The sequence below is a fragment of the Gossypium hirsutum genome, chromosome D02 (genome assembly GCF_007990345.1).
Source record: "Gossypium hirsutum isolate 1008001.06 chromosome D02, Gossypium_hirsutum_v2.1, whole genome shotgun sequence".
Taxonomy (NCBI): Eukaryota; Viridiplantae; Streptophyta; class Magnoliopsida; order Malvales; family Malvaceae; genus Gossypium; species Gossypium hirsutum.
The window spans coordinates 63,369,163-63,380,548 of NC_053438.1; the positions used below are offsets into that span (position 1 = coordinate 63,369,163).

Consider the following 11,386-nt stretch of genomic DNA (forward strand, 5'->3'; position numbering starts at 1 on the left):
TGGTCATTTTGGTTTGCCCTATCCTAAGGCTTCTGTAATTAAAGAGGTTGATAATTAGCATTTTTAACTTGGTTAAGATTATTACCTCCTCCCTGGTTTTCGCCCCATCTCAGGTTTAGGTGATCTCTCCATATGAGATTATAAGTATTTAAATAAAGATTTCCACCCCTATTCTCGGTGTAATTCACACCCTCAGTAGAATTATTAATGTAATGGAATAGAGGTTTTTCTCCCCCATATATAAATGATGCATTGGATAAAGATTCTATACAATTTAACCTATTCACCATCTGTTGGTATATATCATCCTTTTAAATCACTTTGACTGTAGATGGCTTCTGGCCGTATGTGTAACGTTCAGTTGGCCACTGGTAGGAATTCATCGCCATATTCTCTATTAATTCATATGCATTATCATCTGTCCTGTTCATTAAGGCTCCTTTTGTGGATTCATCTAATATTGGTCGTGTGTGTGCATCCAACCTGTTATAGAACATTTGCAACCTATGGTGTAGGCATCTCTAAATTAAAGTTTCAAAATGCTCATAGGCTTCGTGAAAACTTTCTCCTTCCAATTGTTTAAATGTTGCAATCTCTCTCCTTAGTTGGATCGTTTTACTGATATGGAAGAACTTCTGTAAGAATTTTCCTGCAAGTTCATCCCATGTCGTAATAAATGCTAGTGCCTGTGAATCTATCCAAGAGAAAGCTTTATCTATTAAGGAGAAGGGGAACAATCGAAAACAAATAGTGCCATCGGTGACCTTGTTGTATTTAAATGTATTACAAAGTTGAAGGAACCATTTTAAATACTGATTTGGGTCATTCGTCATTGTGACTCTAAACTGCAAATTGTTCAGGATCATCTGAATCATTGCTATTTTGATCTCAAAATTATTAGCCGTGATGGCTGGCCTTGTTTTGCTTCCTCGAACCATCTCCAAACTTCATAGTGCATAATTCCTTAGGGTTCTTTTGTTGTGTCATATGTATATTAGCGAGTAACTGTGGTGGTGGTAGATCTTCTGAGTTATTATTGTTAACTTCATCAAACAACGAATTATCTCGTGGTAGTAAATTACCTATAGTAGGTGACGATTCCTACGAATTATTCTTTCTGCATCTGTGGTTGGGTCTATACGTGTTCCCCTACTACGATTCGTACACTAAACCCAAAGAAAGAAATAAAGAAGTTAGCAAACATAAGAGAATAAAATTTTATCTATAATTTAGGAATTTCCTAATTATTCTATTAACTACACAAATTAAAATCAATCTATTGATGCTGCCTCCCCGGCAATAGCATCAACAACTTGATTGCCTTCGGACGTAAGAATGTCTGAAGTATAAATCCTGCACAAAATATGTTAAATAGGTGGTATCCACAAGTATATAGGTCATGTTGTAATATAGTTACAACGAAGTAGGTAAGTACTCCGAGGATCATACCCAAAGGAGGAGAGCACTAAATTAATTCTAACTTAAACAAAAGTAATTTTAATTAGTACTTTAAATAAATTATATTACGACTAAACATAAAGAAAGAGTTTTTTAATAGCTAAAAAAATAAAATAATATAAATGGAAAACGTAGGGAAATTTGCTATGGAAACTTAATCAGATCTGAGCAGGGTGACTAGCTCGCCTCGATAATCATAACTAACTATTGCTTTGATTTTCCTGTTCAATCAACTAGTCGTTACCCTAGCAGGATCTCTCAATCTTCCACTAGAGCAAGAACTACTTATCTCTTGACCTCACAGTCCAGACTAGTTAATGGTTAAGGTGTTCACGGATAGACCATACCAATTTTGGGTTAATTCCCACCTAAATGGCTTCCTAAGGTCGTCAAACCTGGGGTTTAAATTCTTACTTTCCCAAAAAATTGATCCACTTAAGAAAGCCCTACACAACAATCAATTAATCATACCTTCATTCACTAATCCCCCACAAGAGGATTAGTTCCTCAGGGATATTGAAAACATAATAAACTTGATGTAAAAGATGAACATTAATAAAAAAAATCAAGAGATTAAGGTTTAAGAGAAGCCTGAGTTGTATTTAAATGAAGCACGAAATCTACAAAAAGTTGATCAAGATCCAAAAATCAAATCTCCCAACAAATGTAAAACCGAAAGTATCTTAAAGTCTAAGAAAAGGGAAATACTAAAAATTGAAATTATGAAGAAAATTATACAATATGAAAAGCTGTCTCCAACAAGTGTTAAATGAGCCTATTTATAGAGTTAGGGTTGTTGTCATCCTCAAACCTAGGTCAGAAGACACTCTCGTGTTTAATATTTGAATTTGCAGACCAAAATGCCCCCGTTTCTTAAGTATTTCTCATACAAGATTAGTGTCGCAACATCGAAGGCAGTATGTTCGTACTGAGGTGTGTGTCACGACATCCCTTGGTAGTGTCGAGACACTGAAGGCGGTCTTGGAATGCTTGCTCTTTACTCCCTATGTTGCGACACAGCGACCAGTATTGAGTTGGTACTCCTTCTAATGGTCTCCTGCATACTCACAAAGTATTTTAGCTCACCCTTAGGCTTCATTCAGCCTCTAAGGTCAATAAAATATTCAAATTACACTTTTTATTAAATGTAAATGAAGCTTAGGAAACTTAATTAAAACATAATAAAAATGCTTGTATCCAAGCTCCTCAAGCGCCAAAACTAGTTTAATCTACTACATTGAATTACGACAGAAAAGACACACTTAGGGGAGAAAATCAAGGATTCCCTTGTTAAAAATAACAAGAGAGGTTGGGAGTTAGAGGCTATAAAATGAGGCTTCATTTTCATTCATGACACATCATTGAGCACACAACATTCAACATCATTTTTCTACCAAGTGTTATTACCTTTCTCATGGCTTGCTAAACACTTGATTCCATAAAATAAGACAACACTTGCTGAAATAAGAGTACCTGGGAAGGATGACTTGAAGGCATTTACATGATTTATCATAAAGACAAGGAAGAGAGCTACCATGGGAAGCCACAAGGAGAGTCACATATAACCTCCTGCAGTCAACTGTTTCCTCTTCTTATTGTGAAATGGTTGTGGATAAATCCCTCGACTACTCTTTCTTTCTTATCTATTTACTGTTAATTATTGTTTTATGTGTCGAAAGATAAGATTACATCTCATCTTTATGTTTTCACATGACTTAATTTTTTTTATTCAGAATGAATATGAATCTTGATTTTAGTTAACTCGTTTTTGTTTTTTCAGTATTTTGTGCAAATAGTTATTTTATTCATTTAGATTTGATTCATGATTATACTTGTAAATGTGTGACCAACATTTGTAGGTTAATGAATTAATTGTTTAATCTGAGAAGAGGTAATAGTTAGTTTACTAAAGACCTAAATGATGCATATCATGTCGATATCAAAATATGATTATTGTATGCATAAACTGTGTAAATGCCCTATAGGGTGATTTTTAGGTTAGTTTTGACATAGACATATGCTGATTAACTTAGGAATATAATAGTACTTCTGAAGAAGCTTATGAATTAATTAAGATAGGGTTTAATGAATTTTCATATTGCCATGATCCTTTCATCATATTTTTTTTATAAATGCCAATAAAATCTTGTTAAGTGAAATATTTATTTTAGTCTATTCATGTTTTGTTATATTAAATCTTGTATTTATCTCGCCGTTATGATTATTTGTCTGCAAGATGTGTTGTTTTGTAGGTATTTTACTTCTGATTACATTCATTAACTTAAATTTTGACTCTCATCTGTAATATTCTTTTTTATTTGTTTTCTTCCAAATGGATTATAATTGAATTTACAAATAATTTACACAACAGTCATTGTGGAGACGATACTCTTTACTTACTACTACTTATTAATTGTACAACTGTGTACACTTGCACGTAATCATGCAATACACTCATACCCGGATTCAATGTTCGGGTCGAGTAAAGGTGTTACAGAAGGTTTGCAACAAGTAAATTAGTTCATCGATTGTTAAACTTTCATGATCCATAGCTTCCTCTATAGTAGTGACCTCGATGGAGAATTTCTCTAGACGAGATCTCAAAACCTTCCTAATCAATTTAGTGTTGGAATAGTCTTCCCGCAGAGCAATTGCCTGGTTTGACAGATCATAGAGTTTTGAATAAAACTCACTTTGTAACACACCAAACCTAGCCTAGACGTTACGATCGAATCTTGAGAAATTACATAGACTCGTTTTAAAATATAATTTTTTGAACTCGAAAACATGTGCTTTTCCAACATTAATTTTGGTAAATCACTTTCCAGGTTTTAGAAAAATACTCGTTAAAACTATTTATTTCACTTTCCAGGTTTTAGAAAATCATGATTTATAAAAACCAATAATTTTGCGGTTTAAAAATAATAATTACTAAATAAACAAAGGAAAATAAAAAAACAAAGTCCCATAATAGTTTATAGACCAAAAAGCCCAAAAAAGTCTAGAATAGTTTAAAACATAAAGCGTCTTATTATTAACAAAAAAAGCACTCCGAGCTCCTATGCGCTCCCGATCCTAGATTTGCTGATTACATGAGAAGTCAAAAATAAAAGGTGAGCTAACAAGCTTAGTGTGTAACTTAGCCCATAAAAGCATAACATATAGCACAATTCACACAGAAGTCAGATACTGAACAAAATAAACAACATGGCATATGATACAATGTAACATAATTATTAGATCAGATATGGATGGCATGGCATATCATGCGATGCAACACTTAATACAAAACAAATATAAATTCTACCCCTATCCACTACACACCATCTCTGTCCATCCCTACACACCAATTAGGGTAATAAATACTCATTCAACCCTTACACACCTATGAGTGAACGTATGTCAGTTTTCAGAATAGTGTAATCAAGTTACCAAAAATAGTGTGGTAATCTGCCATAATTAGATAAATGTGGTCAAGTCACAAGAATATATATGTGGTTAAAACCACCACATAAGGAAGATCATTAAACTGTCAACACTTTCTCCATCACATCATTATCCCACCCCAACGTACATGTAAACACTAACTAGACAATCAGGTACACATATATCATACATGCTTTACACATCAATACATGCTAACATGCTTGTAGAAGTCATACATTCAGAAGTAGAATATCATATTTCAAGTATCAAAATCGTATTTATCGCCTAACAAACCCTACGAAATAGCTAACCTCAATACCAACTTCAAATTACAACCATAATTAGAGTTTTCTAAAAATGGGCCCACACACTCTTGTGGCCTATACGACCTACTTGGCCCAGCCCGTGTGGCCCACACGATCTGGCACACAGCCTAATACATGCCCATGTGGCTTACACGGCCTACTTAACCTAGTCTGTGTGGCCCACACGGCCTGACATATAGTTGTGTGAGTGTAACATCGACAGTGGGTTTCTTAGTTTCACAACGTCCATTGGTTTTTACGAGTTCAAGTCACACAGTTGGTCATTTTTTTATGCCAACACAACAACCATAATTCCAGAACCTAAAAATGACATTCAGCTTAATGAATTAGCAAATAAAACGAGAATCGATTAAGAGGAAATGAATTTTGTTTCCTAATATTTTAGCCAAAACAATAGGGCATTTGAATCTAACAACCAAAATATCCCCCAATTGGGCATTCTATTACTTACTCTTGAAAGAACAACAACTTCCAATAGAATCTAGATCGCCAGAGGGTCAGACGTCTCATGATCTTCACCTAGAAAACCAAACACAGTTAAAAAGCAAAGTTCATAGCACACAAAAATGTCAATTGTGCACAAGAAAAACTAAAAACCTTATCATTGGAAAAATAACAATACTTAAACTAAGATTTAATTATGACCAACTCTATCAAAACACCACACAAACAATTACAAAAAGAGACGACAATACAAAAAGGAAAAAAAACAATGGTAGAAAGGAAAATAATAGAAGAACAAGAAGAAAAGAGAAAAGGAAAAAATTAACGTAAGAGGAAGAATGGAAAAGTGGGAAGGTAAGTTGGGAGAGAGAGGGAAAGTAGGATAGATTTTCGGGGAGGAATTATCTCAAAAAATTAAATAAAATCCTAAACTACCAGATTTTTTTCCTAACTTAACAATTTAAGTAGAGTTTGAATTTGGCCCAATTACTAACCACATGGGTAGCACAGACAGGAAATAGTAAGAAGAATCTCATTTTTGCATACATAGGGTTAGAACACGAGACCTCTGGGTAAGCTGAAGCCTTACCACTGAACCAGTAGACTCATTCTTGTTAACAGTTGAGCAAAATTAATGTATAAGCTAGAAATTCAAATATAGGGGTTGGAATAAAAATAAATAAAATTCAAGGGAAAAGATTTGAACAAAGGACCTTAGGCATATAAACAGAACTCTCAACCACCAGAATAGATTAATTTACTTGACATAATTTAACAATTCCAAAAATAAAAATTTTGGTGAGTTATGTATTTATGGTTTCAGCTTCTTGCATCATTAATTTCTCAAATCTAAAGGTTAGCATCTGCATTTTTTATTGCTTGAAAATGGTTTTCCCTTTATGAGCATATTGTAAAATAACTATACAATTTTGGCAATAGTACACTTTGCTATTCTCATGGACTCTTGCAAATCTATTCCATAAAAGATTGCATACAATGCCTTAGAGTTGGCATTGGTAAGACATTATTCTCTAGTTCTCCATTGAACCTCAAGCTTAACCACTCTTCCATCTTCAGCATCCATCGTAGTTGGCTCTGATCCTATGAGAATCGAATCTAAAGCTTTTGCACCAATGAATTTGATGTAAGCCTTCATGCGAGCCTTTCAGCAATGATAATGGTCAGTCTTCAACATTGAGGGTCGAGAAGTTGACGATCCTTCCATAGCTTGTTATTAGCAACACTAGGAATCTCCACTAATTATGTGAAGTAGGAGGCTTTGATACAAATTGTTGACCTGAAACAATTGCTAAATAACAAGTATGAGCAAAAGTTATTGTGGAAGGGGGCACTTCTACAAGCATTTTGATAACACAAAACAAAATAGGGGACAGTCCTAAAATTGTGATACTATAAAAATAGTAATAAATCGAGATGATTTACAATTGATTTCTCGATAAAGTAAAATAAGGAAATGAAAGTGATAAAAGATAATGTTGAAAAGTATGTTGTGGTATACTAAAGTAAAGTAAGGACTAAATCGTAAAGATGTAAAAAATTTTAAGGTTCAAGCACAATAATTTGAAATTTGAGGGGTTGAGCATAAATATGAGAAAGTTGAACGACCAAAAGTGAAAATAGCCCAATTTCTTATAACATGAGATTGGTGTGCAGGGATCAAATTGAATAAGTGGAGAAATAAAATGGACTAAATTAAAATTTTACCAAAAGTGAATAGTGATTCAAGGATGGAATTTTGAAGAAAAAGGGTAAAATGGTCATTACCTAGATTAGATAATTATATGGTATAATAATTAAGGAAGAAAAGTATTGAAATATGATTGATTGAATATTTTATAAGATATTTATTAATATTTTATTTAATTAAAATTAGTATAAAAAGAAAGAAAGATAAAGAAAATTCTTCATACTTTCACCATGCTTCTAACGTCCATGAAAGAGAGAAACAAAGAAAGAAAGTTTTGCTTTCTTTACAATTTAGTTATTTGTCATCAAAATTCAGCTTTTTCACTCAAAAATGTTAAAAATTTTCATAGCCATCAAAAAGAAAAAGTGAAGTAGAGACACTGGAGAGTTAGAATATCATCTTGGAAGAAAGAAATTAGAAGTGAAAGTGGAGAAGTTGAGGAAAAGGTGTGGATATTAAAGAGACAAGGTAAGAAATTGAAGCATTTCTTATAGAATTTATGTTTAATTAAAGTAGAGACATAAGAAAGTAATTTTAGTATGAGTTTTAATTATGTATTTGATATGTTCATGAAGTAGAAAAAAAGAGAAGAAATTATGGAAGTGTTAGAAACAAAGTGGAGATGATGACAAAAGTAAGGAAAAAAGAGAATTAAAGGCAAAATAGTGAAATTCTAACAAAAGAGAGGTAAGTACTTCAAGAATTTTACTTTGGTTTAATTTTAATCTAACTATGAATTATGTTAGAATAGTTAATCTGAATTAAAATATGTTAATATTATGTTTACAAATTTTTAATAAGTTGTGAAAAATATAGTTTGAATTTTAATTATGTGATGAATTGTTTTGATATATTGAAATAATAGTAAATATGACTAAATTGTAAAGTGTACAAAATTTTATGTATGAATTAAAATATTATCATAGAGAGCTTAAAAGTGATGTTAAGGTGAAATGATAATAAATAATGAATTTTCATTATGCTAAGGACTAAATCATAAACTTGCAAAAATTTAAATTTAAATAAGAGAAGTAAAGTGAAGTGCATAAAAATATGATATGTGAAGTAAGATAATATAATGAATTGTTTGATTAAAGTGTTATGAGATAGTGAAATTGAATGAAAAGTGACATTAGAAGGATAATTATAATAATTATTGAATTTTTATAATGTTAAAAACTAGATTGCAAGATATTTAGAAGGGATTAAAAATATTAAAAACGTTAGAAATAATTATTCAAATGAAGTGCTACATGGAAGAGAATTGATTTAAAATGATTATGTAGTAAAATAAATAAATAAATTTCATATTGAAAATGACCATATTGTAAAATATACAAAAGTTATTAAGGGTATTAAGATTTTGAAACAACATATTCAAGTTTAAAGGTATATGGAAGTGAAGTGAATACTAAGAAAGAATATGGCGATTAATGAAAATATTTGCTACCAGGGACTAAATCAAAAAGATTATAAAGTAAGTGATGTTTATGCAAAGAAGACTAGATAGCAAAGTATCCAAAAATATGTGTAAATAAGTATTTATAGATAATTTTAGTGAAGTGTTTATGATAGTGAATTTAATTTTAAGCAATATTAAAGCGTTAATTTAATAAACAATGATTTTCTTGAAAAATAAGGACTAAATTGTAATAAGTGTGAAGTTTTGCATGCCATTAATTGATAAATGATAGTGATGAAAACTGACAATACAAATGTCGTAGGGGACAAGATATGAACATGTTGGATATGAATGGAAAGTGGAACTTTAATGCAATACAGTGAAAAGTGGCACTTTGATGCAACTGACAGTGGCACTATGGTACGATAGTGATTTAGTAAATGAAAAATGATAAGATTGAAAATGAAGATGAACAATTAATTATTATTTAAATAAATTTATTATGTTATATTTAAAGTTTTGATATGCTAGATTTAATTACGATAATGGTAGGTTTAATTTCTGATGCACTTACGAAGCTTATATAAGCTTAATGCATTACTTTTCAATGCGTGGTAAAAGGTAGTTTGAGGTACTAGATCGAAGGTCAACATTAGCTCATCTCATCACGTCCCAAGGTTGAAAGAAAGTATGGTTTGAATATTTTGATTCTAGTTATGACATGTACATGTTGGATCGCCGGCACCCCTACGGCGCAGCGAAAAAATTTAATAATCGGCGACCCTAACCACGGATCCATGTGTGAGGAACGAATCGGGGTGAAAAGGGTTACGAAATTACCTAATGCTGTTCTGAGTAGACAGCAACTTCTCAACAACGTGTAGTCTGATCTACAGTCAAACTAAGCCGCAATCTATCGAGAATCCGACCTCTACGTGATCCATCCAGTTGACTACGAACGGAAGAAATCCCCAAAACAGTTTTGAGAGTGAATTTTCTTTGACGGCTGCTAGACCAAAACAAAGAAAAATGGGATACTTATATCCTTATTATTTATTTTTTAGGGTTTTTATTTATGAATTAAAATAAATATAATAATATTTTAAACCGAAAATTATAATTACATTAATTATAGTATAGTTTCGGTAAACCATATATTTATTTGAATTCATATGCTAACCTCATTATGTGTACAACAACCTTGTACATAATGTGTTGGAAATCGAATTAAATTAATTCTATAATTAATTTAATTCAAGTGACACCTAAAAACAATACCAACTATGGTTTATTCCGTTCATTTTAACTATAGGGTGTGACCCTGTAGGTTCTTGTAACGTTAGCAGTAATACTAGAACGATTCCAATGTTACAAACAATGAGTGGCATCTAGCAATGCATCATTGGTACCTAAGTCACGAGAGATCATGATTCGACATAACCTTTTATGCAATAATCCTTAAGTACTTTATCTCTGGATTGGACACAAGTCATGGAATAGTCACACTTGTATAGTCCATTCCATTTTCCTTGATATTTTAAGCAGACTACGATATACAAATAAGTATGACATCTCATATCAACTTATTTGAGCATGGCCATGCATTTCTAGTCTCACTTAATCAAGTGGCCTAAGATATTACTCCCATTATGTAGGAGGGACTTATTCTATATCGACCAACCATATCCCTCTACATCGATTGTGGTATATCCAACACCAGCCTTTATAGAACAACCAATTACGGTATACGTTTGACTGTATCAAAATATACTACTCACGATGTTGAGATTATGATGATCTCAAGTCTGAGGATCATATACATATTAATCACTATGAGTAATGTCGTGACAATTACATAATAATCTAAGAAACATACTCATAATGGGTCAGTCCAATATGTTGTTCTCTAACACACATATTCATGCATCGATTCTGATATTCCATATCAATGATAACTCTTTATCATCAATCAACTAAATGTTAGTCTTAATGCATTATTGTTGTCCTATCCAACAATAATACTTGACTAAGAATCTTTTAAGAATAATCATATTATTCTTAGGACATTATTAGAAAACAATTTATTTATACACACAGAAAAGAAACTGAAATAATAATGGTAACGCCTTATATTAATAAACATGATAAATCAAGTATGTTATTACAACCATCTCATGATTGATCTTTGGGCATACTCTAACAGTACATAGGTAAAATCAAGTTGTGAACTATAATCCCTTTTTATGGACCTAATTGTAGAATTTGTAATCTTTTGCTAATCTTATAATCTTGGCCATAAATGAATGAGTTGTGGTAAGTTATATGATTCTTGAGTTTAGATTTGAACTTATATGAATAATACATTGGTTGATTTGGATGGAATATGTAAATTGAATACAACTTAGGTGGTAAAAAATTGAAATATTGAAAATGGATGAAATAGGGTGCACGTCGCAATGTCAAATGTACCATGTCACAACGAGACTAAGTCAGAGAGTGAAGTTGGGATGAGGGGCCCCTGACGTCACGAATTTAGCCCGAAAAAATAGAAATCTTATAATTTAGTCCTTGTTCTACCTTAGACCACTAAAAGAGTTGTCGTAAGCTCCTATATGATCAAAT

General features: G+C 32.0%; 1 non-coding gene across 1 annotated transcript; it reads left to right on the forward strand.

Annotated features, from left to right (window-relative positions):
- Positions 1–501: 501 nt before the first annotated feature.
- Positions 502–607, forward strand: LOC121215195 (small nucleolar RNA R71). The gene has a single exon (XR_005910924.1). It is a non-coding gene; the product is annotated as a small nucleolar RNA R71 (small nucleolar RNA).
- The last annotated feature ends 10,779 nt before the right edge of the window (positions 608–11,386 follow it).